The sequence below is a fragment of the Schistocerca nitens genome, chromosome 8, assembly GCF_023898315.1.
Source record: "Schistocerca nitens isolate TAMUIC-IGC-003100 chromosome 8, iqSchNite1.1, whole genome shotgun sequence".
In the NCBI taxonomy this organism is placed as follows: Eukaryota; Metazoa; Arthropoda; class Insecta; order Orthoptera; family Acrididae; genus Schistocerca; species Schistocerca nitens.
In genome coordinates this window covers 584,517,290-584,545,273 of record NC_064621.1, presented here as the reverse complement: position 1 = coordinate 584,545,273, position 27,984 = coordinate 584,517,290, and the positions used below count along the sequence as shown (strand labels likewise).

Genomic DNA, 27,984 nt, shown 5'->3' with positions numbered 1-27,984 from the left:
CCATGCAGGCTCTGTGAAAGCTGCAGGTACGATTTACTACTATGGCTCTCTGCTGTCAGCAGAACACGGCAGTCGAGGTGTGAGGGTCCTATATGCCTGAGACTGCAACTCTCTCATCCCAAAAATACCTGCAGCTGGACCCTCATATAGTACATAAAGTAGGTAGGAGGCTCATAGGAAACAACAGGTTAACACGCTGCTTTGAGGCACGGACAGGGCAGAGCTAAAACACATTCCTTTCTTTAGCTGTAGGCTGCTGGGCGTGAAAATTCGGGAATTTCATTGGTCAGCCAGGTCTGATGTACTAGTTCCGGAAAACTATTCAAAACTGGGAGGACGCTCCATGAGGAATGACACTTGCCGTTGAACGACTGCTCATGAGGGGCTAGGACTGACTCACGAAGTAGGGGCGAATGTACGATGTAGCTTTGTTTGGTACTAGTGACAGGAACACTTTTCACTTTGCAGCTCCAACTGGGGTATGATGTAAAGTTTGGGTTAGGTAGCTTTTCGGGATTCACAGGCATCGTCCAACATACGTATCTCACCTGGTCTCATAATTATATTACAGTGTCACTATTCCACCACCCTTCTGAAGTTTGTACGGCCATAATTTAAAGTTAACAAAAGCAAATACTTGCACAACAAATGATAGTTTACAGTCTTCATTCGGCATCTACATACCGTTATAGGTTAATTAACAAAAGGGGTAGGCGGAGGGGTACTACATTTTTACTGACGACAAATGTTACAGAGCTGGTACGTTGACTTTCGAGGATCAGACATCGGTATCTAATTCTGAAGATGAGCAGACAGCTCAGTGTTTCTGGCCGGGATCTTAGAAGAAAGCCGCCATGAGAAGCTGCTGTCAGCTGGGAAAACACGAAGAGGCTTTTTAGTGTTCGTCATTGTGCTTTCAATTCAGGTGTTAAGTATTGGTCTCTCTTTCTAAAACGACGGGAAGCAGTCGCATTCGGAAGGGCGACGGTTCAAATAGCCCTATCCTGCCATCCAGATATATGTTTTTCCGTGACTTCTCTAGAATGCTGCAGGCAAATGCCGGTATGGTTCTTTTGGAATGAACCACGCCCAATTTCCTACCCCATCCTTTCGTAATCTGCGCATGTGCTCCGTCTCTAATGTCCATGCTGTCAACGAGACGTTAAACGCCAATCTCCCTTCCTTCCTTCCAACACGACGTCTATTGTACTACGCCCACTCACAACGAGACGTTGATATCATTTGTAAAAGGAAACGCAACTGGCAATCAGGAACATGAAAACAGTAATTCTTCACGTATAAGGTGAAACGTTGTAAATAATGCATGTAAAACTGGTGAAGCCCAATTAACTGAATAGTTAGAATCGAAAATAAAATAAATGTCTGCAGAGAACTGTCTGTGTCGATCTACTGTGTGTGTGTGTGTGTGTGTGTGTGTGTCACAAGCGGTGGCAAGTTTCGATAACAGCAGTTGACCGTAATTCATTACATTTTTTAGCGTACATTGATTGGCTGTCTAGAGTGAAAAAAATATAAAAAAGAGCATTACAATTAACACAGCAGCTACCTGTAAGTAAACTGCATATGACTGTACGCTACTATAATTGGTGCAAACGGTACTTCACCAGTGGTCATCATTTCATTTCGATTACTAATTATGACTAGTGTTTGAATTATAATATCATATAATAAAGCCGATGTTAGTGGGGGGTGAAAACGTCACTTCAGTCAGGAATAAATTTAAACAAGCAGTTGCAGTGAAAGGGGCGTTGAGGTTGGTAAATTTCTCACGCATAGTTCGTATTTCTTGTTACCTTCGGAGTTAAGCAAGTTCCTGCGTATATAAAGTCGGCCACCAAGGAAGTGTGGGTTCATATAACAATAAATGTGACAGTAACTGGTATTTTATGACGTTATTACCTCCTGGCCTGTGCCGTAAATGGAATATAAAGCGTCGCGAAAGGCAAATTATGCTAATGAAAGAACTACATAAGAAGTCCATTAGGAGAATGTCAGTACTACAGAGTTTTAACATTACATTTGTCAGCGTTTGTTCGCTTTGACATTATTTCAGCCGTGAGTTTTATATTTATAGTCGGGAAGCAGTATTCAAGGATCACATTAGGTATTTAGCGTGTTACACAGGTAATATTCACGAGAAACGAAACTAGCGTGTTACACAGGTAATATTCACGAGAAACGAAACGATTTCTTTTGCGACTTTGGTTTACAATTTATTAATTCTTCTGTATGTTTGTCATTTACGAAGATCAGTAGAAGCATACTAAGCGTGTACACTTGGTATCCTGATCATTATTTCTCTCTCTCTCTCTGTTTGACAAACACATGCAATGCATACACGCTAACTCTCTCTCTCTCTCTCTCTCTCTGTTTCTCTCTCTCTCTCACACACACACACACAGACGCATGCATACAATGCATACATGCTAACCTATTTTAGGAAAAAGTACTAACATTAAATTTGCTATTGTGTGCGTCGTTTTGCACTTCATTTGGTACAGTGTTGAAGACTTCTGCAGTTGATTACCTGCCTCTTCTCTGAGCAACTAACTGAATCACTTTACGAGAACAAGATGAAAATAAGTCTTAAGTCTGCCTTAAGGTGAAACACACTCCTCCACTATACTTGCCTTTCCTTGTAACCTTCACCGTTTTTTCAAGATTTCGTTGTGCACACTAACGAGCGTTACACTATACCTAATCAAAAGTTGGGACACCGTTGGTGGTTATTAATATGGAGTATGTACCACGTTCGCATTTATGACGGATTGAGTTCTTGCTGCGGACACTTTGAATGAGGTGCCAATTTCTGTAGAGGAATGGTAGCCTGTTCTTTCTCAAGGGCTGAAACCAGACACGCTATCGGTACAGGGTGCTAGGGTGTGGAATGAAGTGAACGTCACAACTTATTCCGGAGGTGTGCTTCTGGATTCAGGTCGGATCTCTGGGCACGCCAGCACATCCCAGAAATGTTATTGTCCACAAACCACCACCTCACAGACGCTGCTTATAACAGATTGCATTGTCACGATGATACAAAAACACTGATCGTCCCCGAACTTTTCCTCTACTGTACGCAGTACACATTTCCGTAAAACGTGTTCATATCGTCCCGCATTTGTCTTTTTCTTAAGTGCAGTAAGCGGACCACCCCCTATCACGAAAAACGCCCTCATACCTTAACTACACATCCTCAGTACTTAACTGTTGACACTACACATAATTATAATGACAGGTATCGTTCCCAAAGTACTCACGAAACCCAAAATCTTTCATCGAATTGCCAAGGTTACAGCGGACTCATGACTCTAAATCACTAGTTTCCAGTCATCCACTATCCAGTGGCGTCGCTCTTTGCACCAACTCAAGCGTCGCTTAACACCGACTGAGAAATGTGTAGCTGCTTGACCATTGTACCCTGTTCTTTCCAACCCACCACACCACGCAGTGTGCCAGTTGCGTAGTACTCATGATGACATCTTCCGTTGATTTCATGCGATTTTTTATAACTACTCTCAATGTTTGACGGTCCTTGTTTGTCAGTACACGAGGACAGCCTGATCTTCATTTAACTGTGATTGTTCCTTCGCGTTTCCACTTCACAGTCGTATCACCAAGTGTCACTTGGGCGTCTTCAGAATGGCTGAAATGTCCCCGGTTGATCTGTTACTCAGGTGACATCCAATGACTAGCCCTCGTTCGAAATCAGCAGCTCATTCTGCTGTTACTGCTTTTCTACTGTCAACACGATACACTCCGACTCCTTCTACACTGAAGACCGAAAGAAACTGGTACACCTGCCTAATATCGTGTAGGGCCCCCGCGAGCACGCAGAAGTGAGGCAACACGACGTGTCATTGACTCGACTAATGTCTGAAGTACTGGGAGGGAACTGCCACCGTGAATCATGCAAGGCTGTCCAAAAATCCGTAAGAGTTCGAGGGGGTGGAGATCTCTTCTGAACAGCACTTTGCAAGGCATTGCAGATATGCTCAATAATGCTCATGTGCGAGGAGTTAGATGGCGAGTGGAAGTGTTTAAACTCATAAGAGTGTTCCTGGAACCACTCTTTAGCAATTCTACGGGGTGTGTCATTGTCCTGCTGGAATTGCTCAAGCCGGAATGCACAATGGACATGAATGGATGCAAGTGATCTGACAGGATGCTCACGTACGCGTCCAGACGTATCAGGGGTCCAACATCACTCGAACTGCACACGCACGACTCAATTACAGAGCCTCCACCAGAGTGAATAAACCCTGCTGTCATGCACGGTCCGAGGATTCATGAGGTTGTCTCCATACCCATACACGATCATCCGCTCGATACCATTTGAAAAGAGACTCGTCCAACCAGGCAACATGTCTCCAGTCATCAGGAATCCAATGTCGGTGTTGACGGGCCCAGGCGAGGGTAAAGCTGTGTGTCGTACAGTCATCTAGGGTACACGAGTGTGCCTTCGACTCCGAAAGCCCATATCAATGATGTTTCGTTGAATGGCTCGCACGCTGACACTTGTTGATGGCCCAGCATTGAAATCTGCAGCAATTTGTGGAAGGATTGCACTTCTGTCTCGTTGAACGATTATCTTCAGTCGTCGATGGTGCCGTTCTTGCAGCATCTTTCTTCCGGCCGCAGCGCTGTCGGAGACTTGATGTTTTACCGGATTCCTGGTATTCACGGTACACTCGTGAAATGGTCGTACGGGAAAATCCCCACTTCATCGCTAGCTCGGAGATGCTGTGTTCCATCGCTCGCGCGCTGACTGTAACACCACGTTTTAACTCAGTTAAATCTTGATAACCTGCCACTGTAGCAGCAGTAACCGATTTAACAACTGCGCCAGACGCTTGTTGTCTTATTTACGTGTTGCCGACCGCAGACGCATGCCTATACCAGCTTCTTTGACGTTTCAGTTTATACTGGCAACCCGCCTCTCGTAACATCTGTTTGTCGATACCGAATTACATAGGGGTGTCGGGATACCGTTGATAAGTTATTGCAAATCTGTACAAGTGTAATGTTTCTCGAGTCCCATTTAAAAAAGCGCATCGTTCCATTTGCAACGAAACGTACGTGATTCCTATTTCAGTAGATAAACTAGCTACAATTATTAATCGCACAACAAAGTAATCGTTTGTCATCACGATTTTCTGCAAACGTTGCTTCGGTGTCTTGAAACTCTTCTAAATGTTACTATGTATATGTTATGTGGTAAAGGATTTAAACTGAATATATTTACAGGGACGTAATATAATTCCTCTAGGAAAACAGCAACAACATATAACACTATTACGTGGACCTCAATTCGAGTGTCAGGAAAACATCGTATGTTTGGGTTTCTTCAGTGGCTGGAGAGGTCTCACTGATTACCTACAGCACACGTGCGTCGCCATTTTCACCTAACGGCACGCGTTTGCTGGGAGAACACTGATTTCGTTGTTAAGTCGTTTCTGAGAAACAATGAGTCCATTATCTTCATAGCGTATCCGAATTCGTTCAAGGCGATCCAGTAGTGATCCATTACAATCCCGATTTAACGTCCAAAATTAGAAAGAGACAAACTTATTTGATCTCTACCAGGTGATCTTACATCAAAGGAACATGCATATTGTCTTGACAATATCAGTCGAAGGTATCGGAAGACTGCAACACAGATTTTGGAAAGCACTCCCCCCCTCCCACCAGTGCGATGTTAACTGAAGAACTAATTGACGGAGACAGGGAAACATGCCTACAATATAATCAAGATGTTTAATAATTCGTTCTACTGCACTGTTTAGTACTGAGTCATCACTTTTCATAACATAAGGAACAAAATAAAACTCTCATTGGTGCTGTTAGTGAACCTAACGAATATACGTTACACAGGTTCAGTGTAAATGTTCTGTTACAGCTGAATTCGTTGTACGGAATTTGACCCAATTTGGACTGCAGATCGGTACTGGGGAGTGTACGGTAGGGATAGGAAAAACCGAACGGTTGAAACCGATACCGGTATTTTACTTCTGAATAACCGATATTGTTCGGATTTTATTCGGTCTCTGTTCGAATAGAGTTTTTTTTTTAATTTTTACTAATAATCGGCTAAAAAGCCATCATATCAATTTTCCATAGCAGCAGTGCTAAAATCTTTGGTTTTAAAAAATACGAGTAACAGTTATTCGCAAAATTTCCATTGCTTTTGTATACTGGATTATTACAGAAAGTGGGAAAAGTGATCAGTGCTATTTTACTTGCACGGCAACAATTAGAGACTAGCAACAAACACCTGGCAGAAGAATCGGACCTGCTGCCGTGGGGCGTGGCCTGTGAGGCGGTACGCGTGTACCTGAGGACTCGTCCCCGCCTGGTCCGTACTGCAGTTTTTTGCTGTCGTCCTCTGACATCGGGTTATTGCAGAATGGCACCTCCCTAATTTGGAAATGACATAAGAAGTGTGGTAGGGACGAAACAGACTGCTCTAATTGATTTAACAGATCAAAAACGGGAGGCAAAACAAACTTGCGACACCATACACGTTGTTCAAAAAATTCCGTTACGAAATATTAGGACTTATGGAGGGGAGTGAGTACATAATATTTTGAATAGGGGCCCATGTCCGGAAACATACCGTTTCCGTGCTACAGGATTTTAGAAACGCGTTTGCTAGGTAGGTATGCAACAGGGCAGTCATGGTGGAGAATGGTTACATCGGGTCGGCTGATGTCCTTTAATATGTCCTACCTCTCTGGCGGGCTTCGAGTCTCATTCACGTGCCTTTGAATACAGAAAAGTGGTTTAGTACATGTTTGCAGAATGCACCTACATGGTCATTCTGAATGCTGCAGCTCACGGTAATGGAAGAGTTGCTCGACGCCTTCATCAAGATCGTTCTCCACAACGTTCGACTCCGTCGCATACCCTTTTCGTCTCAATTAAAGAAAGGCTTCGAGAAAGGGCAGCTTCACCGCCAGCAGGCGTGACCCCGTTGCTCCAAGGAGACAAGGATTGCATCATGCCGAAGAGAACCCGTCAGCGAGCACATGAGCGATTTCTTTTGCTAGTAATGAGTGGGATTGTAAAAAAAAAGTGATGTACGGGGGCACACCTAATCAACTTGCTTGTAAAAGTGGTAGCGTTACCAACATATTTTCAAATGGCTGTACCACGGAAACGGTACATTTATGGACAGGGTTCCAGTTCAAAATATTATGTACTCACTTCTCTCTAAAAGTCCTAGAAGTCGGTAACGTGAATTTCCGAACACCGTGTATAAGGAGAAAGCATTTACAGTGTTCCTTGTAGGAGAAGGTAAATTTGATTGAGATATTTATAATTTTATTGATATGCCACAAAATTGGATGATAACTGAAACCTTAATTTTGTGGTTGTTTCAGGGTGAAAAGCTGATGCCATCCAAAAGTGACGATGCAGGGAAGTCATCTACTTCCGACCTTCCGTTCACGCCGTCGACACGCCCGTCTTCACCTTCGCCTTCTATCCTGGATACAGTTACACCAATTTCTGCCACACAATCAACCCTGTACCAATATGCATTTCCTATTCTTTCGTTAGAATTTTTCATATTTGTTCCAAGTCTACGATTATTACGGGAAATAATATTAATAAAAAACTTAAAATCGGTCATTTCAGAAACCGGTTATTTTGAGCGGAGACGAATGAAACCAGTATAGCAGAAAACCGGTTTTTCAGCGATAACTGTCATCCCTAGTGTGTGTTATAAAGACTGGATGAGCTTTGACAATACGCTTGGTTTCAACATCACTGAGCCACAACCAGTATTCACTATCGTTTACTCTACATTTGTATCGGTGTGTTAATATGTAAAGAAATGTTTCGATTTCCTGCTTTATTGCGTTTGTTTTTATAGCCACTTCACTCTTCAAAAATGGGTCAGTGTTACCGATGACCAGAAGGAGGGTTGGAACCTCCATAACGTGATAGTTCTTGATGGCAACATTTGAATGATGCACTCTGTCTGGTAAGAACAAAGGAGGTCCTACTTGCACTTCAAGGAAGAGCAGAGAGCAGCGGCTCACATGTGCACGCAAGAGAGCAGTGTGCTGATGACGTTCGCCTCAAGACGCAGGCAGAAACAGAATATCGACAGGTCGGCATCCTGTCTCACTCCACCTGAGGATAGTTTAGTGTTTCATCTTTTTACCCTTCAAATATTTAAACACGATAGAATTAGCAGTGTGTTCGTGAGGCGTGCACATTCTCAGACGCTTGTCATTTTCCGAAATGTGAAAGACATGGACAGATATAATGAACTTATATGCACTCAAAACAAAACACGACGTGCCACGAAGGAATTATCCGAATGAGACGGAAATCTGTAGATGTGATGTACATGTTCAGACAAACGAATGATTACATTTTCAGAAAAAACGGGTGATCTATCCAAGAGAAATAGCTTCACAAATTGACCAAGTTAACAACACGTTGGTCCACACCTGGCCATTATACAAACAATTATTCGACTTGGCACTGATTGCTAGAGTTATTGGGTGTCCTCGTGAGGGATATCAGCCTGGAATTTCATTGTCTGGAGCTGAATTGCCTTCGGTGACGGTTCCCGCCTCGAACTACGAGTCTCCAGACACGTTCTACTGGACTCGAACCAGATTGTCAAGTACTGCTGGTCTCGACACACTATTTTGAAGGTCAGCGTACAGAGGAGACCATCTTTCGTCCAGAGGACGTTCTCCAAGTATTCTTCAACGTGTAACATTTCGTCCCCATGGAACGATGACTCATGGCACGTCAGGTGAATAACTTTGGTAATTCTAGAGCAAATACATTATGAGATGGTCTCGATCAGATATAGAAAGTGCTTTTTTGTTTGATCAAATGCAGCTGCTCGGTTCATCACGCCCGTTCGCCTTAATTAGTGGCTGATCGCAGGGTCCAAGTACAGATGACGCGTCTTCCAACCGTCTGCTTCATCAATTGAGCATGGAGGGTTCTTTTGCGTCCGCAGCTGAGGAGAGCTCCGCCTACCATCCTAAGGGAGCCATGGGTCTGATGATGGTTATGTAAAAATAACCGAAACCGGTTACCTACGTCATTGAAACATAAATGGTGTGATCAAGACTGAACTTTAGTCAAAATATAATAATCTATTGATCACTGTATTCCAAAAATGTTTACCAAACTTGTATTGGAGAAAGAGCCTGAGAAACGGCTACCACATGGGAAAAAAGTCAATTGAAGAGAATCGGTGACGTTATATGCTTAATGATTTCTCATTTGGTAATAAAAGAGACTTCAGTAGGCACTCATGTATTCCACAGGCCACAGAGAGAATGTCCAGTGTGTATAATGAAGCAAAATGTGAACGTACAATTTAAATTCAATTTTTTTAAAATTTTTACGACCTGCTGCATTATACTTGCCTTATATTGGCCCGCCATTTCTGTGCGTACGCACGCACGCACACACACACACACACACACACACACACACACACACACACACACATCTTACGGTTATTAATACAATAATTAAAAGATTTCTGCATGGTAACACTAGCTGTCATCGGATGAAGTAAAACCTTTATTTTATTTCCATTCTGTGCAGTTTCTGCTGTCCATTTTCAGAAGTGTACTTCAATATGACCCATCAGAACAGCCTTACTGTGTCAAGAGCCTAACAACTAATAAATTCTCATAAAATGTATAATAGCATAATCGTGCGTGGTTGGCCACGTTATCCGACATCACAACCAAAGGCACGAGAAGAACGTAGTCACTTTGAACTGTATGGCCGTCCTGGAGAACGTAGAATGACATTTCACGAGCAGCTTCATTTAATAAATTCTTGTACTCAGAATCCAGTATGACTATTCTGATGTGCTGCACTTAAGCATGCATTTGAAAAGAAACGTATACAATATGAACAAAACTGAAGAGACGTTATACTTAATCCAGTACAGCCAGTTGCGTTACGCCAACTCCGGTCAGCCTTGCCACATGTTCACACGCGTACGTGTGCTGGTGTGTGGTGCCACTGAGAAAGACAGCGACCATAAGTAGCCAGAGATGTGCACATATTCTTACAGAATCTGACTCGGTTCTTTACAACTGACACGACGGTTTACTTTTCATTTTGCTGTAGATTTTATTTATAAACGGAAAAGAAGAAGACAGTAACAGCCAGGCTCCTCAAGTACTGGAGAGCAGTATTCTGGAACCTTGAGTCTGATATGATCGTTATGAGAGGATTTATTTATTTCCGCGAAAAGGCGATATCCATTAAAATTCCGCTAGAAATATGAACGGTTCCTTCTTCTTCAAAAGATATGAAAAATGATTGTGATTGGTAGGAGTTAATGCAAGATGAGGAGCCGGCCGCGGTGGTCTCGCGGTTCTAGGCGCGCAGTCCGGAACCGTGCAACTGCTACGGTCGCAGGTTCGAATCCTGCCTCGGGCATGGATGTGTGTGATGTCCTTAGGTTAGTTAGGTTTAAGTAGTTCTAAGTTCTAGGGGACTGATAACCACAGCAGTTGAGTCCCATAGTGCTCAGAGCCATTTGAACCAAGATGAGGAACCTCTGTGATTCTAAGACTTGGCCTGCATTCTGCGTCCCAGAAGCTAGAACTTTGCCAGTTCTCTTCCCAGGAGATGGTACGAGACCTATTTCTGAGGTCAGAATAATATTGAAAAGCTGTCGCTCCGAACTCATAAAACTCCGGTGCACTGCCGCCTCACCCCACTTCCGTTGACTTCAGCGGCAGAGTCCAGACAGTGCACTTGTCGACGGAGATCGCGGTCACCTCTTAGCACTTGCTGTCCTGTGCTATGGTACAGTTTTAACGTCCATTAGCTTGAACAGAAGCTAGTACTTTCGTTCTCGATTAAACGTGAAACGGCAAGAGCAACTGTATCGTGTAGATGGGGTAACAGAGCCTACCAGCTGCTGCATCCGACATCTGCTTCGTCATAGGGTACGAAGTCAGAGCAATATTACGCTGTGATCTGGAGCGTTATCATTCGAACCTTTTGCGGAGGCTGTGGACTCTGGTAGAACAAAAAAAAAAAAAAGAGACGTAAACCCAATATTAAACTTTCAAATTAATAGCGAAAGAGAAATAACTATTCCTGTCAGATATGCCACAATCAATAATTTCACCTACCGGATTGTGTTCATAACTTGGCACAAGCACAATCAGCCCCTGCCTGTACAGTAACAAACTATTCAGGCCAAGTGTTTCCAAGTGATTAAAACGAACAATGTCGGCAAGGTAGAAAATTTAAGTGACGGAAAAAAAATATCGCAAAGGGAGTCCCACGGGCTTCAGCTTCGGATCCGCGCCTATTCCTTATACATGTGAATGAACTTCCACCTAACATTCAACAAGCAAAATTGGTACTTTTAGCAGACAATAATGGTGTTACAATAAATCCCATTAGGGAGAAAGCAACAGGAGAGTTGGTAAACGATATTTTTCAAAGAATTATTAACTGGGTCTCTGGACTCTTCCTAAATTTTGAAAAAACACACTATATTAAGTTCTGAACAACAAGTTGTAGCATACGAGCAGGAGTCAGTAAACGGGGTAGAAAGCTCCAAATTCTTCGGTGTAGACTACATACTGATGAAAACTTGAACTGGAAGAAGCATATTACTGAGCTCAAATGGCTCTGAGCACTATGGGACTTGACATCTGAGGTCATCAGTCCCCTAGAACTTAGAACTACTTAAACCTAACCAACCTAAGGACATCACACACATCCACGCCCGAGGCAGGATTCGAATCTGCGACCGCAGCGGTCGCGCGGTTCCAGACTGTAGCGCCTAGAACCGCTCGGCCACTCTGGCCGGCATTACTGAGTTTCTCATACGATAAAGCTCAGGTGCTTTTTCTCTTAGTATAATTTCTAATGCTGGAAACAAACGTATCAACCTCCTTACATATTTTGCATATTCTGACTAAAAAATGTCTTAAGGAATAACTTTCTGGGGTAATCCATTACCAAGAAAGAGAGTACTGATTGTACAAAAGCGAACAGCGTTCACTCACGGACGTCATGTGGGTGCCTCTTCAAGGAGGTATGCATTTTAACTGCACCGTCACAGTACATACACTCGCCAATGAAATTCGTTATACACAATCCATCACAATTTGAGAACAACGGTGCTGTCGATACCTAAGACACCAGACGTAAAATTACCCTTATTACCCACTGTTAAAGTTGTCAGTGACTCACTTTAAAATCATTTCTCCAGGACAACTCCTTCTATTCCACTGACGAATTTCAGCTTACAAACTGGTAGCCGGTAAAAGAAAACTTTGCAGCTGCATGAGAAGGAGTAAAAATAATATGTTCACTAATGTTAACACTAATCATGTACGTACATCCCGTGACTTGACTCGTTCCATATCATTTCGTTAAGAGAATCTTTCAGATGAACAATGAAACATGTAACTAACTAACAGCTATAGTTATTCAGACATTACTGTCAAAGCCATTTCCTGCTGAGAAGGTTCTGAATTCGTACAGCGCTCTCGGCACGCTTCCTTCACCCCAGCGTCTCACGTTTTCGATCCAGAATTGGACGGGGGCGCTCAGGCAGCCGCAGACACGGACGCCCACGCCCCTCTTCTCCTCACAGCCCGACACCGCAGGGCTTTGAGACAGTCATACACATGCAATCTGAGCTCTGCCTCCCGCAGAAACCTGTGGGAACCTGTTGCTGTTAGCAGTAGATTACAGTGCCAGCGGTTTAATACCGAAATCAATACGGCATCCCTCGAGACTGCGGTCCCTTTTGCGGCTGCCCTTGTACAGGAGCGACCACATAAGCGACTAACGTGGCAGCAGAAACCGCTTAAGTCCTTGAGTTCTACTCGAGGATTCACTGCTTTCAAGAGACCATCGCACTTTAAACTGCCAGCGCCGGGACGCAGCCGCAGTCGCCTCCGCTTTAACGTATCAGTCACTTATAGACGAGGATTATAAGGACCTTAAAAGCGAATACTCTGTCACTCAGGACCACGCTTTGCGATCCCTTCTCTGAATACGAAGTTCTGAGTCCACCTGCCGTTCTCAGATGTACTCGTGGTATTCAAATCCTTTTAGAAGACTACCGTTCACGTGGTATAAGACATCTAGTTCGTTATGGATGGGTATTAATTTGTTGAACATGTTTAAGGATCAACTGTGGCCGGCCGATGTGGCCGAGCGGTTCTAGGCGCTTCAGTCTGGAACCGCGTGACCGCTACGGTCGCAGGTTCGAATCCTGCCTCGGGCATGGATGTGTGTGACGTCCTGAGGTTAGTTAGGTTTAAGTAGTTCTAAGTTCTAGGGGACTGATGACCTCAGATGTTAAGTCCCATAGTGCTCAGAGCCATTTGAACCATTTTTGGATCAACTGTTGTCATCTTTGAAGGATTTACGTGATAATACGAATTACAAAATACAGGAAAATGCTACACAAAATCTGCTAGAACCGCTAAAGCTCTTCTCAGAAATGTTAGAGGAAATCTTCATAGCTGTAAACCGACATTCACTCATGCAATTTAACTAACGAAATAGATATATTTAGCTGCCGGAGATTAGTTTTACTTCAACTATCATTCCGCTAAACTTGAAAATGCGTAATAAAATCAACTGCTGCTTTATGCTCTTGTTTTTCGTCACCAACAAGTGGAAGCACTTGTGAATGTCCATAATTCAATCTCTGAACTGCGTGGAGCAAACTGATCTTCAAATTAAATTGTTCTAAATGGCACATGATGCTTGTCAAGTATCAGAACGTTATTTATACATTTAAAATGTCTGTAAAAATATGTCAGCAACCCAAAAATACAATGTTTATGTCAAGTGTCAGAAGGTGAAGGCATAAATGAGGCGATGCACCAAAACGAACCTGATCACGCACGTACCTGTGCAAAACACAAGTTGGCTAAAATACAACGCTAAGCAGACAAGGACATAAACACAGACAGGCAGTCTGAATTACCGTCAGCTTCTGGAGAAATATAATTAATGTGCGGCGCCTTAAGCATGACTGTAGACTCTGAATGTAATTGCTGCAATGCTATTTCCGTGTCTAAATTATTTGCTTCGTTTGATTTAACAGTATAAAAAATATGTGGCTAAAATAACATATTAAGTGGGCAGTTACCAGTTTCTCCTAGGCTTAAATGAGTCTGTGTTACTGATAGTAGAATATATCTTGCTTTGTTTCATTTAACAGTATAAAAATATGTGGCTAAAATAACATATTATGTGGACATTTAACAGTTTCTCCTAGGCTTAAATGAGTCTATGTTACTGATAGTAGAAACACGATGCACTGTTGTCTAAAGTATGTAAGCATACACGCAGTGGCTACGTCAATTTCATTGTCAAGTCTAAACTGTACTACAAAATTGTTTTGCTGAAGTCAGACGTCAGATAGTGGAAGAGTGCAGTTAATATGTAACCTATGCTCAAAAGCAATACTGTGAACACTCAAATTAAGTGCAACAATTCTATATTGACGTCTTAATTGTTTGTAAATACGTGTACTAGCATTTCGATCTGAAGCTATGCTACTGGTTGTACAATGATCGAAGTTTCATTACCTGTTGTTTTTCAGTAATATTTCAGCTCAGCATTATTACGAGCGAAGGAGATTAGTGCATCATGTTCTACATTAGAAAAATGTAACTGGCTTTATTGCCTAAACAAAAAAACGTTTTCTAATGTACAACATTCCTGCAGTAATGTTCCAATGATGCTCTATACAGTGACGGCACATTTTTCGACATTTTAGTACAGCAAATTGCGCTAGGAGATGATGCTTTTTGACGAGATCTTTACTGCACTGTATGGTTGAATTTTACTTACGGCAGCGGCGGCGTAGTAGATTCATGTTGGCAACGACCGATTAATGCTTGAAATTATGTGACGTTCACGCTAACGCCAAAGTTTTGTTATGAAATTTCGCATTACGAGGGTAACTATTTTACCGGGCAGACAAGGATACACCGAAGAACCTGTCAACCACAGAGCAGGAACAGCATTAATTATTTACTTCATGGCTGGTCGTTGCCAACATCAGCACACAACGCCGCCGCTGCCGTAAGTTAATTTTATGCACTGTAACACCAAAACTTCTTATTTTCGTAATACGCAAATGGCCCTTACCAATGCACGTAATACGAATGTAAACATGAGCAAAGACAAGACATGTTACACACACAGCGATGAAACTTTGGCATCTCTTTGCACCAGACATCTCTGATCGCGAACAAAAATTGATTTATAATGAAGTTACTTATCAAAATTAGTAAACAAAAGCACACACAAACAGTTTTTCAGAATTCGCATGTAACATCACATCTCAAAAGATTTAATCTTATACTTTCAGCAGTCGTCAGAGGGATAATCCATGCTACTGCTTCTTTTTCTAAAATCACATTGCATCTACAGCTACAAACGATTTTTTATAGTTACTGAGGACTATTTAATCGAACTTTTGTAATCCTTTTGAAAGGTCTCACAGGCACACAACGACCAAGAACTAGGTCGATAAACGGTGGCTCCCGATTGATCGTTCCTTGGTTTCGAAAAACGAGTTACTGTGTGTTTGTTCCGAAGCATGGCTTGACTTTTCAAACTTAAGGACACTTCAGCATGCAGTAGTGAGTATGTGCTTCCCAAGCGTAGGTCTAGTTGCGAGTGAAGTTGATGTCCTGGCCCTACAAGAAAATGAAAGCTGTGACCGTCGGCCGGCCGAGCGGTTCTAGGCGCTTCAGTCTGGAATCACGTGACCGCTACGGTCGCAGGTTCGAATCCTGCCTCGGGCATGGATGTGTGTGATGTCCTTAGGTTAGTTAGGTTTAAGTAGTTCTAAGTTCTAGGGGACTGATGACCTGAGATGTTAAGTTCCATAGTGCTCAGAGCCATTTTTTGTGACCGTCGGAGGACAAAACTACGCCTCTTACCTGAATGTGTAGGACTGCACGAAGTTTCTCTGCTGCATGTGGTCACATATCGTAATAGCATCTCATGTTGTGGAAGATCTCTCGTTGATTCCGTGGTGTGTGACCAATTGAGTACTTTGAAACGCTATGTAGTCTGCAGTCTTCACTTTGCGACCTGTAAACATAACACAGTCAATAAAGTAACAGTGAATATAAGTAACTCGGCGAACAGTAAGTCTCTATCATGGTTGACATTTAGTCTGCGTTAAAATTGCACTCGCTCTTTTCACAAGGGATTGATCGATAAGAGGATACGGAACAAAAAAGGTCTAATGAAATGGATGTCGAGAGATTTATTCAAACATACTTTGTCAGGGAGACTGCGGTATGCGGCTGCTACATTATGGCGCTCCAGCCCACTTCGCCGTTAACGTTCGGACGCATTTCGACCGTGTCTTCCCTGGTCGACGGATCGGACGAGGGGGTCCAGTTGCTTGGCCTGCTCGTTCACCAGATCTCAATCCGTGTGATTTCTGGTTATGGGTCCATCTCAAAATTATTATGCATGAAGAGACCATTTTATATGTGGAGACACGGGAGCAGCGTATTCATGCAGCCTGGCCGATGAGCACGTGCGAGACAGAACATAAGGCTCGTAATCGCATGCGTTGAGGCACATGCAAATAATTTTCAACACATACTGTAACTGTGGCTGTAATGTGCAGTGCGTATTACACCGTAGCATCTGTAACAATGTGTGACTGAATAAATGGCCTCTAGCATAGAAACCATGCATTTCCGGGCATGAGTTCATTAGACCTCTTTTGTTCCGTATCCTCTCGTCGATCAATTCCTAGAGTTTGTACACGGTGGAAAAAATCACCCTCTATGTACATACACATAAATGCACAGAAGCGCCGAAGAAACTGGTATGGGCATGCGTATTCAAATGCAGACATTGTAAACAGGCAGAATACGGCGCTGCGGTCGGCACCGCCTATACAAGACAACAAGTGTCTGGCGCAGTTGTTAGATCGGTTACTGCTGCTACAATCGTAGATTATCAAGATTTAAGTGAGTTTGAACGTCGTGTTACAGTCGGCGCACGAGCGATGCACACAGCATCTCCGAGGTAGCCATGAAGTGGGGATTTTAGCATACCACCATTTCCAAGTGTATTGTGAATATCAGCAGTCCGGTAAAACATCTAATCTCCGACGTCACTGCGGCCGGAAAAAGATCCTGCAAGAACGGGCGGGACCAACGACGACTGAAGAGATTCGTTTAACGTGGCAGGAGAGCAACCCTTGTAAGTAGCCTGTTTGTATGTTGGCAGCGCTACAGACTGTGTTAAAATCGCTGACAGCGCTCGGCGCCCTCGGCAAGAGATTCTGTGGTTGGACGGACTAGCAGTTAGCGAGTGGATAGAGAAGTGTATGGACATGATATTCTTAGTGGAGACTCTGTGTTGGTAGGACATGCATTGTAAAGTGAGATGCAAGGAAATGGAGGATGATGGATGTTATTGATAGTATTTGAACAGTGGAATTATTGACAAGTATATAATGTTTAGAACTGGATGTCACAGGAATAAGGTAAGATTTTATAATACATTGTTTGCTCTTCAACCTAGTAGTTAGAGTCTATAGTAGTTAGAATCTTTTTAATTAGCAGTTTCTGCTTGCGGTAACTGCTGTAGTTCTTGTTATGAAGAGTTTCTGTGAGGTAAGTGACTTTTAAGAAAAATGGGGTTCGTGATTTAAATGAGTTTAGGCAATTAACAGAGTTGGAGGTAAAAAAAAAAAAAAGGCTCTGAGCACTATGGGACTTAACATCTGTGGTCATCAGTCCCCTAGAACATAGAACTACGTAAACCTAACCAACCTAAGGACATCACACACATCCATGCCCGAGGCAGGATTCGAACCTGCGACCGTAGCAGTCGCGCGGTTCCGGACTGAGCGCCGAGAACCGCTAGACCACCGCGGCCGGCAGTTGGAGGTAATTTCATATTTCTCTAATTTCATATTTTTTGGACTTTTATTATTGTTAAGATTTGTTACAATTCAGGCCTACTCTTTTGTGTTAATTATTGGAAGTCATGTTGTCACTGTTTAGCAGTCAGATTGCGTTGGGCTTGTGTATTGTGGGTAATAAATGAATAAGTTATGCTTGAGTTGTAAAATTCTGTAGGTCAGTGTTTAAATGATATAATAAGTAGAGACATAGTTTCACCCTTCCGCAGAGTTCTGCAGATTTCAGTGCTGGACCGTCAACAAGTGTTAGCGTTCGAACGATTCAACAAAGCATAATCGTTATGGGGTTTCGGAGCTGAAGGCTCACACATGTACCGTTGATGATTTCACGACACAAAGCTTTACGCCTCGCCTGGGTCCGTCAACACCGACATTGGACTCCTGATGACTGGAAACATTCTGCCTGGTCGGGAGGAGTCTCGTTTCAAATTGTATCGAGCGGATGGACGTGTACGGTTATGGAGACAACCTCATGAATCCATGGACCCTGCATGTCAGCAGGGGACTGTTCAAGCTGGTGGAGAATTTGTAATGGTGTGGGGTGTGTGAGGTTGGAGCGATGTGGGACCCCTGATACGTCAAGATACGACTCTTGACAGGTGACACGTACATAAGCGCCCTGTCTGATCACCTGCATCCACTCATGTCCATTTGTAGGGAAGCAGCCTACTCACGCTGTATAAAATTCACATCAGTCTTTCCATTGTGTGCCAGTCTAGTCCGCTGTAACTAGCTCTGACGTCATAAATGTTGCGTAATACTTTAAAAATCAAGTAAATAACCTGAAACGTTTCTAGCATGTCAGGAGTAACACTAAATCAATATGTGTTGAATGTCAGTTCAATAACTTTAACCATTTTCGAAATTTGGATGTTTTTCTGTAAAAATCATTGGCGCAACAGAAAAGAGCTAGAGACTTACGAATTTATATTTAGATTCCTTTTTCATAATAATTTAATAGAAACAGTACTGATGACTGGAAACATTCTGCCTGGTCGGGAGGAGTCTCGTTTCAAATTGTATCGAGCGGATGGACGTGTACGGTTATGGAGACAACCTCATGAATCCATGGACCCTGTTCAAGCTGGTGGAGAATTTGTAATGGTGTGGGGTGTGTGAGGTTGGAGCGATGTGGGACCCCTGATACGTCAAGATACGACTCTTGACAGGTGACACGTACATAAGCGCCCTGTCTGATCACCTGCATCCATTCATGTCCATTTGTAGGGAAGCAGCCTACTCACGCTGTATAAAATTCACATCAGTCTTTCCATTGTGTGCCAGTCTAGTCCGCTGTAACTAGCTCTGACGTCATAAATGTTGCGCCCGCATCTCGTGGTCGTGCGGTAGCGTTCTCGCTTCCCACGCCTGGGTTCCCGGGTTCGATTCCCGGCGGGGTCAGGGATTTTCTCTGCCTCGTGATGGCTGGGTGTTGTGTGCTGTCCTTAGGTTAGTTAGGTTTAAGTAGTTCTAAGTTCTAGGGGACTTATGACCAAAGCAGTTGAGTCCCATAGTGCTCAGAGCCATAAATGTTGCGTAATACTTTAAAAATCAAGTAAATAACCTGAAACGTATCTAGCATGTCAGGAGTAATACTAAATCAATATGTGTTGAATGTCAGTTCAATAACTTTAACGATTTTCGAAATTTGGATGTTTTTCTGTAAAAATCATTGGCGCAACAGAAAAGAGCTAGAGACTTACGAATTTATATTTAGATTCCTTTTTCATAATAATTTAATAGAAACAGTACTTTGGATCTCACAAATTAAAATTTTAGTGGTTTTTGTCTTAAAAATTAAGGAAGCAAGCTAGATTAAGTAGGCGAATAAATAAGGCTAGGATGTTTAAATTTAAGTAGAAGGGAGATCTGCTATTATCATAAAGATGTGAGAAGTTTCAATTGAATAACTGTAAAACTATAGCGATAGCGTATCTCCAAAGGGCAAGTTCAGAGCTCGTCTACTGCGTGTAGTGTAATTAAATTAATTCTCTCGCCCAAAACATTTGACTTAGCCACGTCAGACTTTTATTATGATTACTTACCTGTGTGCTGAAGGCACATTTAAATTGAGAGCTTCATCGGCCATCAGCAAAGGAAGCGATGATTTATTCAATAACTTAAAGTGGTGCATTACTAGCCCAGCGGCTAGTCGGGAGAGCCGATTTGATCAGGCGTTACCTTAGCCGTCCGCACCGCGGCTTTATATATAAGAACGCTGCGCGAGAGAGAAAGGCCCCAGTTCTCTCCAGACGCTGAATAGCACACCATCTGTGTCGGGAGTCGCGTCGCGTCGGTATCATTGCTATAAACAGCCTCGGATGCCGTATTAAGTTACTCGGGTTACGCGTAACCATGAAATCATTTTCAAGTGAAGTGTTAATTCTGGGATGACTTTAATGATCTATCTTCAGTTTGCATATGTCGTATTTTCACTTGCCGTCGCGGGACAAACATTCTACCATTATTTAGCGTGACGTTTGATGAACATTATCATCAAATTATGGCGAGCATTCACTTAAACATTTATTTTGGACAGTTATAGTTGCATCAGCGCATTAGACTCTGAACTGCTCTGTTAGTCAGATTGTGTGGATTCTTTTTTTTTTTTCATCTGTGACTTTCAGAATATAGCGAACGTTTTTTCACGTTCGTTTCTGATTATGAATCCCAGACAATCTCCTAATTCCTCAGAGCTATAAGCTGTAGCTATAAGTGTATTTCTCAGATGAAGTGGGCACTAGGAATTGTAATTACAGGCTTAACGTTTTGCTAATCACTTTCTGGTTGCCAAAATTGTAGTTAGAGAGACAGGGTTGAGAACGGCAAAACAACAGCATAAATAATAGGGATATTTAAATAACAACAAATCATTTCCACCCGCCGCCCCACATATGGTGCATCGGCCGGGAAAAACATTCAACATTTTATATAAACAAATAATAATTTCCACCCGCCGCCCCACACATTGTGCATTCTGGTGGGCTTGGGCAGTTCCAGCAGGACAATGCGACACCCCACACGTCCAGAATTGGTACAGAGTTGTCCAGGAACACTCTTCCGAGCTTAAACACTTCCACTGGCCGCTAAACATGAACATTACTGAGAACATCTGGGATGCCTTGCAACGTGCCGTTCAGAAGACGTCTCCACTCCCTCGTACTCTTACTGTTTTGTGGACAGCCCTGCAGGATTCATGATGTCAGTTCCTTCCAGCCCTACTTTAGACATAGTCGAGTCCATGCCACGTCGTGCTGTGGCACTTCTGCGTGCTCGCGGTGGCCCTACACTATATTCGGCTAGTGTACCAGTTTCATTTACTTTTCAGTGTATATCATCTATATGTATGGGACAGTGAACTGGGGAAAAGTGAGTAAACTGTTCTTTATTTCAAAAGTAATTGCATAATTGTTGATACCTTTGTCTCACTGTTAGAGAAGACGGTCAATGCCGTCATGGAGAAATGCTTGCGGTTGCCTACTGAACTATGATTGTACCAAAGCGTGGACCTCTTCGTCCGAAGCAAATAGACGGCCGCGAAAGTGTTTCTTAACGGGTCTAAAAATATGGAGATCGCTTGGAGAGAAATCGGTTCTGTGCGGCTGGTCCCGGCGGAGGTTTGAGTCCTCCCTCGGGCATGGGTGTGTGTGTTTGTCCTTAGGATAATTTAAGTAATGTGTAAGCTTAGGGACTGATGACCTTAGCAGTTAAGTCACATAAGATTTCACACACGTTTGAACATTTTTTAGATAGGTTCTGTTTGGAGGAAGTGTAAAGGTTTCCCAGCCGAGCATCTGCAGCGTAGTCGAAACAACCTTGAGAACATGCGGGCGAGCGTTATCCTGTAACAGAATGAAGTCGTCCGTCAACATTCCTGGGCCTCAGGACTTGATGGTACGCTTCCATTTGTGCAAAGTGTGCACGTAACACTGTGTGTTAATCGTGGCGAAGTGTTCCAGAAAGTCAACTAGCAGCGGGTTTGCGGACGGCATCATTCTGTTGCAGGATAATCCCCGCCCCCATTACGCTGTTGCCATTACGCTGCAGGCGGTTCGCTGGGAAGCCCTTGCAAATTCTCAGTACAGTCTAGCTTCCTCTGTATGCGATGTCCGTATTTTTGGAGCCCTGAAAAAAGACATTCGCGGCCGTCGCTTTGCTTCGGGCAAAGAGGTGCATGCCTGTGTACAGTCATGTTTCCGTAGGCAACCGAAAATATTTTTCCATCAACACCGTGACCGTCTTGTCTCACAGTGGGATAAATGTATTAACAGTTATGGTTATTACATTTCAAATAATATGAGCAGTTTGCTGACTTTTTTCCATCTGTCTCGTTCGCATTTGACTGCTCCTTATAAAACCTTGAAATTCATTATGGTCAAATTAAAAATAATCACACGTTTCAGTTTGGATGGATATTCTAGGAACCTTTGACATTGTTTCGGCAGAAAGAAAGTTTGTGGATGAGTTGGTTCTTCTAACGATACCAGACAGAAAGTGTCCAACTGCCTGATTGGTGACTAGGCCTACTGTACTTAGATTGTAAAGTAGAGGCGCTCCACTGCAAAATTGAAACGATCTATAGTGCTACGGTAACTATAGAGAACTAAACACATATTCAACATATTTCTGCGCACGATAGCACTAAGAGGGACATAGCAAACATGTTTTAAAAACAATACTGACAAGTGGCGAAAATTTGTCCTACCAACAGTCCACTTGGATGTAAACAGGCAGTAGACTGCAACCAAACTTTGGACTATTGTGCCATATTGACTATTTAGAGTGTGAAATGTTCTTTTTCAGGAAAAATGGTGCAAAAAGCACGTGAATGTCTCTGGGAATATAATGATCCCTTGAATCATATGACAAAAATGTTAGTGCTCCATTAAAGAACACATTTGGAGCGAAGAAAAATTTGTAAAAGTATAATACAGAAAAAAGAGGTGCTACACGTAGTTACTTCTGTTAGTTCTGCTTTCATACCGACACAGAAATAAAGATTCATGTTATCCGTCGATCTCCTCAATCACATGAGGTACAACTTTATGGTTTCTGGAACAAGAGCTCGAGCAATTTCCTTGCCCTCTCTCGTAAAAGTGTGTGTTCAGTTTCTGTCGATTTCGACGTTAACAGGTAGTTGGATACTAATTTTTACTGTTATGCTATAATCTGAGTGGACAACGTGAGGCTTTATCACAATAATGCATAATTCTGATATCAAAAAGTGACATGGAATAAAAAGAAAAAGAAAAACGTGATGCCACGAAATGTCCACTATGCATGTTACATCAGTAAACGAGTCAACAAAATGTAAAAAATAAAAAAAAAACAAGAATACCTGATTTTATATAATGGAAATAACTGAAAAAGGCACGAGAAATGTATCTATATTTTAATGAAAGGAACTGAAAAAAGAAACACAGTAAGAAGATGAGTAATGAAAGGGAAAGACATACACTTTATGCAAATCAAAATATCCTTCCACAATGCCAGACAAAAGTTTATCTAATAATGACAGGAAAGTGCCACATCAGGGAGAATACTTGAAAAGATAAATGGAAGTGTCGATAACGCAGCGCTTCTGACCAAAAATAAGACAGTGGGATAGACAGTATTATTAGAGCACAACATTGGTTATAAACTAAGCTAAGACGACGGCTCTGTCGACTTGTTGAATATCGAAATGGAGAACGAGCATGTAACAACAATAGTTGGAAAATTCTCTTATCGAGCAAGAAGATTACAAATGATGACTAAAGAGTGGGACGATCTAGTCGAACAATGGTTTCCCTACATAATGAAGGCTACTAGTATTAAAGACGTCTCAGAGTTAAATATGGTATCAGATATGGTATGAAATGTAGACAGAAAATCCTTAAAGAATGATCTAGACCTACCATTACACAAGTGGAGTGTGAAACATGAAATCTGGAGACGAAGACATCAGAACTACTGGAGTGTGATGTTGACGTAGAATGTTGCGAAGTATGGTATCAGGTGTAAGAACTTGAAAATAGACTGGTCTGTAGAAAAATCTTGATGAGAAGAAGAAACAAGTTACTGGGACGTCTGCTGAGACACACACGGATAATTCACTTAACACTAGAGTCTGCAATTGAAGAAGAAAAAAAAAAAACTTTAAACGGACACAAAGAACGGAAACTGCTTGTAGAATTTAAGAGCAGATACTCATAGAGGTCTAGTTTGGGATGTAATTATCATATGGCAGCGAAACTTGGTGGATATTCTACTGAGCTAATGTGGGACCGATTTACGCAGGGGAAAAAAAGAATTAATCCAAATTTTAGTCACCAGGTGCAAGTCTGGTGCTGTACAGGATCTCGTCGACGTCTCTAGTGCTCATATTAAACAAATTGTCTAAGCGGTGGTTAATAAAACCAACTTAACACCTCACATGTTTGACCTTTCCTGCTCACGTCCCGTTCCGCTTCCATTACATGTGGAAATATTCCTACCCGTCTTTCTTGCATTCACAGACCAGATTTGCACCTGGCATCCAAAACTGGAACTAATATTTTCCTCAGGTAAATCGGTTCTGCATTAACGCACTAGAATACTCACCAAGTATCACTACCATACGGTAATTGCAGCCCACGTTGGACCTCTGTGAGTAGGTGAACTTTAGCTATAATCACACGGTATGAACACAAAAGGCGTCGAGCGGACGGTATAAGGATAAAAATAAATAAACGAAATAAAGTTGCTGATGGGAGAACGCGAACAGCGTGAAATAAGAAAGTTGAGGAAGCGGAGTATAGAAAGGCAATAGGAAGGGCGATCCTAATAACGGAGTGACAGACTGACAGGAGAGGATTAAGCCTATAACCCGTACATCCCACCAAGCGATGAGGCAGAAACCAGGGATGATAGAGATCTTTTCGAGGCCGAATTTTTTTGCCTCTCACATTAACCACAGGGAACTGTAAAAACACCTCGGCGAGTTAGCTTCTTAGCGGTCGCATTCCTCGACGTCTCGGGACGTCTGTCCGGATGTGAGGAACTGATCGTTATTCGCCGTTGCAACGAGGAGGCTGCCATTCGAACCTAGACATATCTCTGCAACTGGATCTCCTTGGGACGGCGAGGTGCAAGAGCGGCACAGTCCCAGCACCAGACGAGACGCACAGCGAGAGCAAAAGGAAGCGGCGGGCGCGGCCCGCTGTCGCGCGCGGTTTCACGGGCTGGGCTGCCCTTGCGGTGGCGGCCGACTGTAAAGTACCCGCCGTCACCGAACACCGAACCGCAGCATTCATACCGTAACACCTGGACTGCACCTCGCGCTGCTTTCGGCGCTCTGCTGCACAGCATTAGCCGGTGCAGCCCCAACGTTTTACTATTAATCTCCGCGTAAACTAAAATGCACTGCTCTGTGATGGCGCTCGACTTAGAGGTAGCCGTACGTACAGCAAAAACCACACAACAGCCGTATTCTGATTTATTTTTTGAATAAGCTATCAGTTTTAACACTTCATTGCTGCCATCCACAGGCCCCTGAACATTAGAATATCAGCACGTTTACGATGTAGTGTATGTCTGGCGTATACACTACTGGACATTAAAATTGCTACACCACGAAGATGACGAACTACAGACGCGAAATTTAACCGACAGGAAGAAGATGCTTTGATATGCAAATGATTAGCTTTCAGAGCATTCACACAAGGTTGTCGCCGGTGGCGACACCTACAACGTGCTGAAATGAGGGAAGTTTCCAACCGATTTCTCATACACAAACAGCAGTTGACCGGCGTTGCCTGGTGAAACGTTGTTGTGATGCCCCGTGTGAGGAGGAGAAATGCGTACCATCACGTTTCCGACTTTGATAAAGGTCGGATTGTAGCCTATAGCGATTGCGGTTTATCGTATCGCGACATTGCTGCTAGCGTTGGTCGAGATCCAATGACTGTTAGCAGAATATGGAATCGGTGGGTTGAGGAGGGTAATACGGAACGCCGTGCTGGATCACAACGGCCTCGTCTCATTAGCAGTCGCCGGCCATAGTGGACGAGCGGTTCTAGGCGCTACAGTTTGGACCCGCGCGACCGCTACGGTCGCAGGTTCGAATCCTGCCTCGGGCATGGGTGTGTGTGATGTCCTTAGGTCAGTTAGGTTTAAGTAGTTCTAAGTTCTAGGGGATTGATGACCTCAGAAGTTAAGTCCCATAGTGCTCAGAGCCATTTGACGTTAGCAGCAGCATGGACTATCATCTCGGTGACAATGGCTGCGGTTACCCTTGACGCTGCATCACAGACAGGAGTGCTTGCGATGGTGTACTGAACGACGAACCTGGGTGCACGAATGGCAAAACGTCATTTTTTCGGATGAATAAAGGTTCTGCTTACAGCATCATGGTGTTCCCATCCGTGCTTGGCGACATTGTGGTGACCGGACATTGGAAGCGAGTATTCGTCATCGCCATACTGGCGTATCACCCGGCGTGATGGTATGGGGTGCCATTGGTTACACGTCTCGGTCACCTCTTGTTGCCATTGACGGTACTTTGAACAGTAGACGTTACATTTCGGATGTGTTGCGACCCGTGGCTCTACCCTTCATTCGAACCATGTGAAACCGTACATTTCAGCAGGATAATGCACAACCGCATGTTGCAGGTCCTGTACGGACCTATCTGGATACAGAAAATGTTCGACTGCTGCCCTGGCCAGCACATTCTCCAAATCTCTCACCAATTGAAAACGTCCGGTCAATGGTGGCCGAGCAACTGGCTCGTCACAATACGCCAGTCACTACTCTTGATGAACTGTGGTATCGTGTAGAAGCTGCATGGGCAGCTGTACCTGTACACGCCATCTAAGCTCTGTTTGACTCAGTGCCCAAGCGTATCAAGGCCGTTATTACGGCCAGAGTTGGTTGTTCTTAGTACCGATTTCTGAGGATCTATGCACCCAAATTGCGTGAAAATATAATCATACGTCAGCTCTAGTATAATATATTTGTCCACTGAATACCCGTTTATCATCTCCATTTCTTCTTGGTGTTGCAATTGTAATGGCCAGTAGTGTAACACAATATAATACATAAACAAAGCAAGAACGGTGAAGGTCGCTACTGTATATAAAATGAACCATAAAGGGATATGAAGAGTTAAAACGTGTACACAGACCACACCGTAGCAGAACATGTTCACATACTGGTTGGCGTCAATAAACTAACATATTACGATTAAATGACATCTAATAGAAACTACAAACACATATGAGATGTGACACAACCAATGAAATGCATTCAATGATCATATATCAGAATATATGCTAGCAGATGGGTGCATTTTACGCACACACACATACACACACACACACACACACACACACACACACACACACACACACGTAATCACCTTTCTTCATACAAAACGTTAAGTTACAACTTAAGAAGTACATCATGATGCTCAAAATACTAATAGTGGAATATGTTTTTGATCATTTATCAAATTTTGACTCTAAAGGTTTGAGACGTCCTTAATCATGAGCAAAATTTTACAGTAGTGTGAACAAACTCCCTGTATGTAGCATAAAGTTGTAGCATCCAAGGCGAGTGTATCAACGTGATGCCTTCTGTACCAACTGTTGCGGAAAAAAACTCGACATCGTTACACAAAGTTTGTTTAAATGAATTATGTGCGTGATGCTAGCTTTCTAAATTCTCTCTCTCTCTCACTCATTCTTTATCTCTCTCTCTCTCTCTCTCTCTCTCTCTCTCTCTATCGTAGACCAATTATTATTTGAAAGAACTGAGCATGTTACATTCCACATTAAAAACCTGCATCTCATACGTTCATCATACGCGTTACCTGAGTGGTCTAAAGCTCACAAGTCTTTTTTGATTCGATTGTTGATCCGATAACTTTTGATGATACCAGTTTGTGTGCTTTCATTTTATTACTTACAGGTTCACAAAGAAATGCCCCGTTGTTCACGACTGCAGCTTGCATAAAACTTGACGGTTTATTTGGTTTACATGAA

The 27,984-nt window shown here is 42.9% G+C and overlaps 1 long non-coding RNA gene across 1 annotated transcript in view; it reads right to left on the bottom strand.

The window, feature by feature from the left end:
- Nucleotides 1–27,984, bottom strand: part of LOC126198800 (uncharacterized) — a 163,093-nt gene that overhangs the window by 57,980 nt on the left and 77,129 nt on the right. The window contains exon 2 of the long non-coding RNA XR_007540103.1: nucleotides 15,966–16,119. This is a non-coding gene — a long non-coding RNA (uncharacterized LOC126198800). The remainder of the gene's footprint in view (nucleotides 1–15,965; nucleotides 16,120–27,984) is intronic.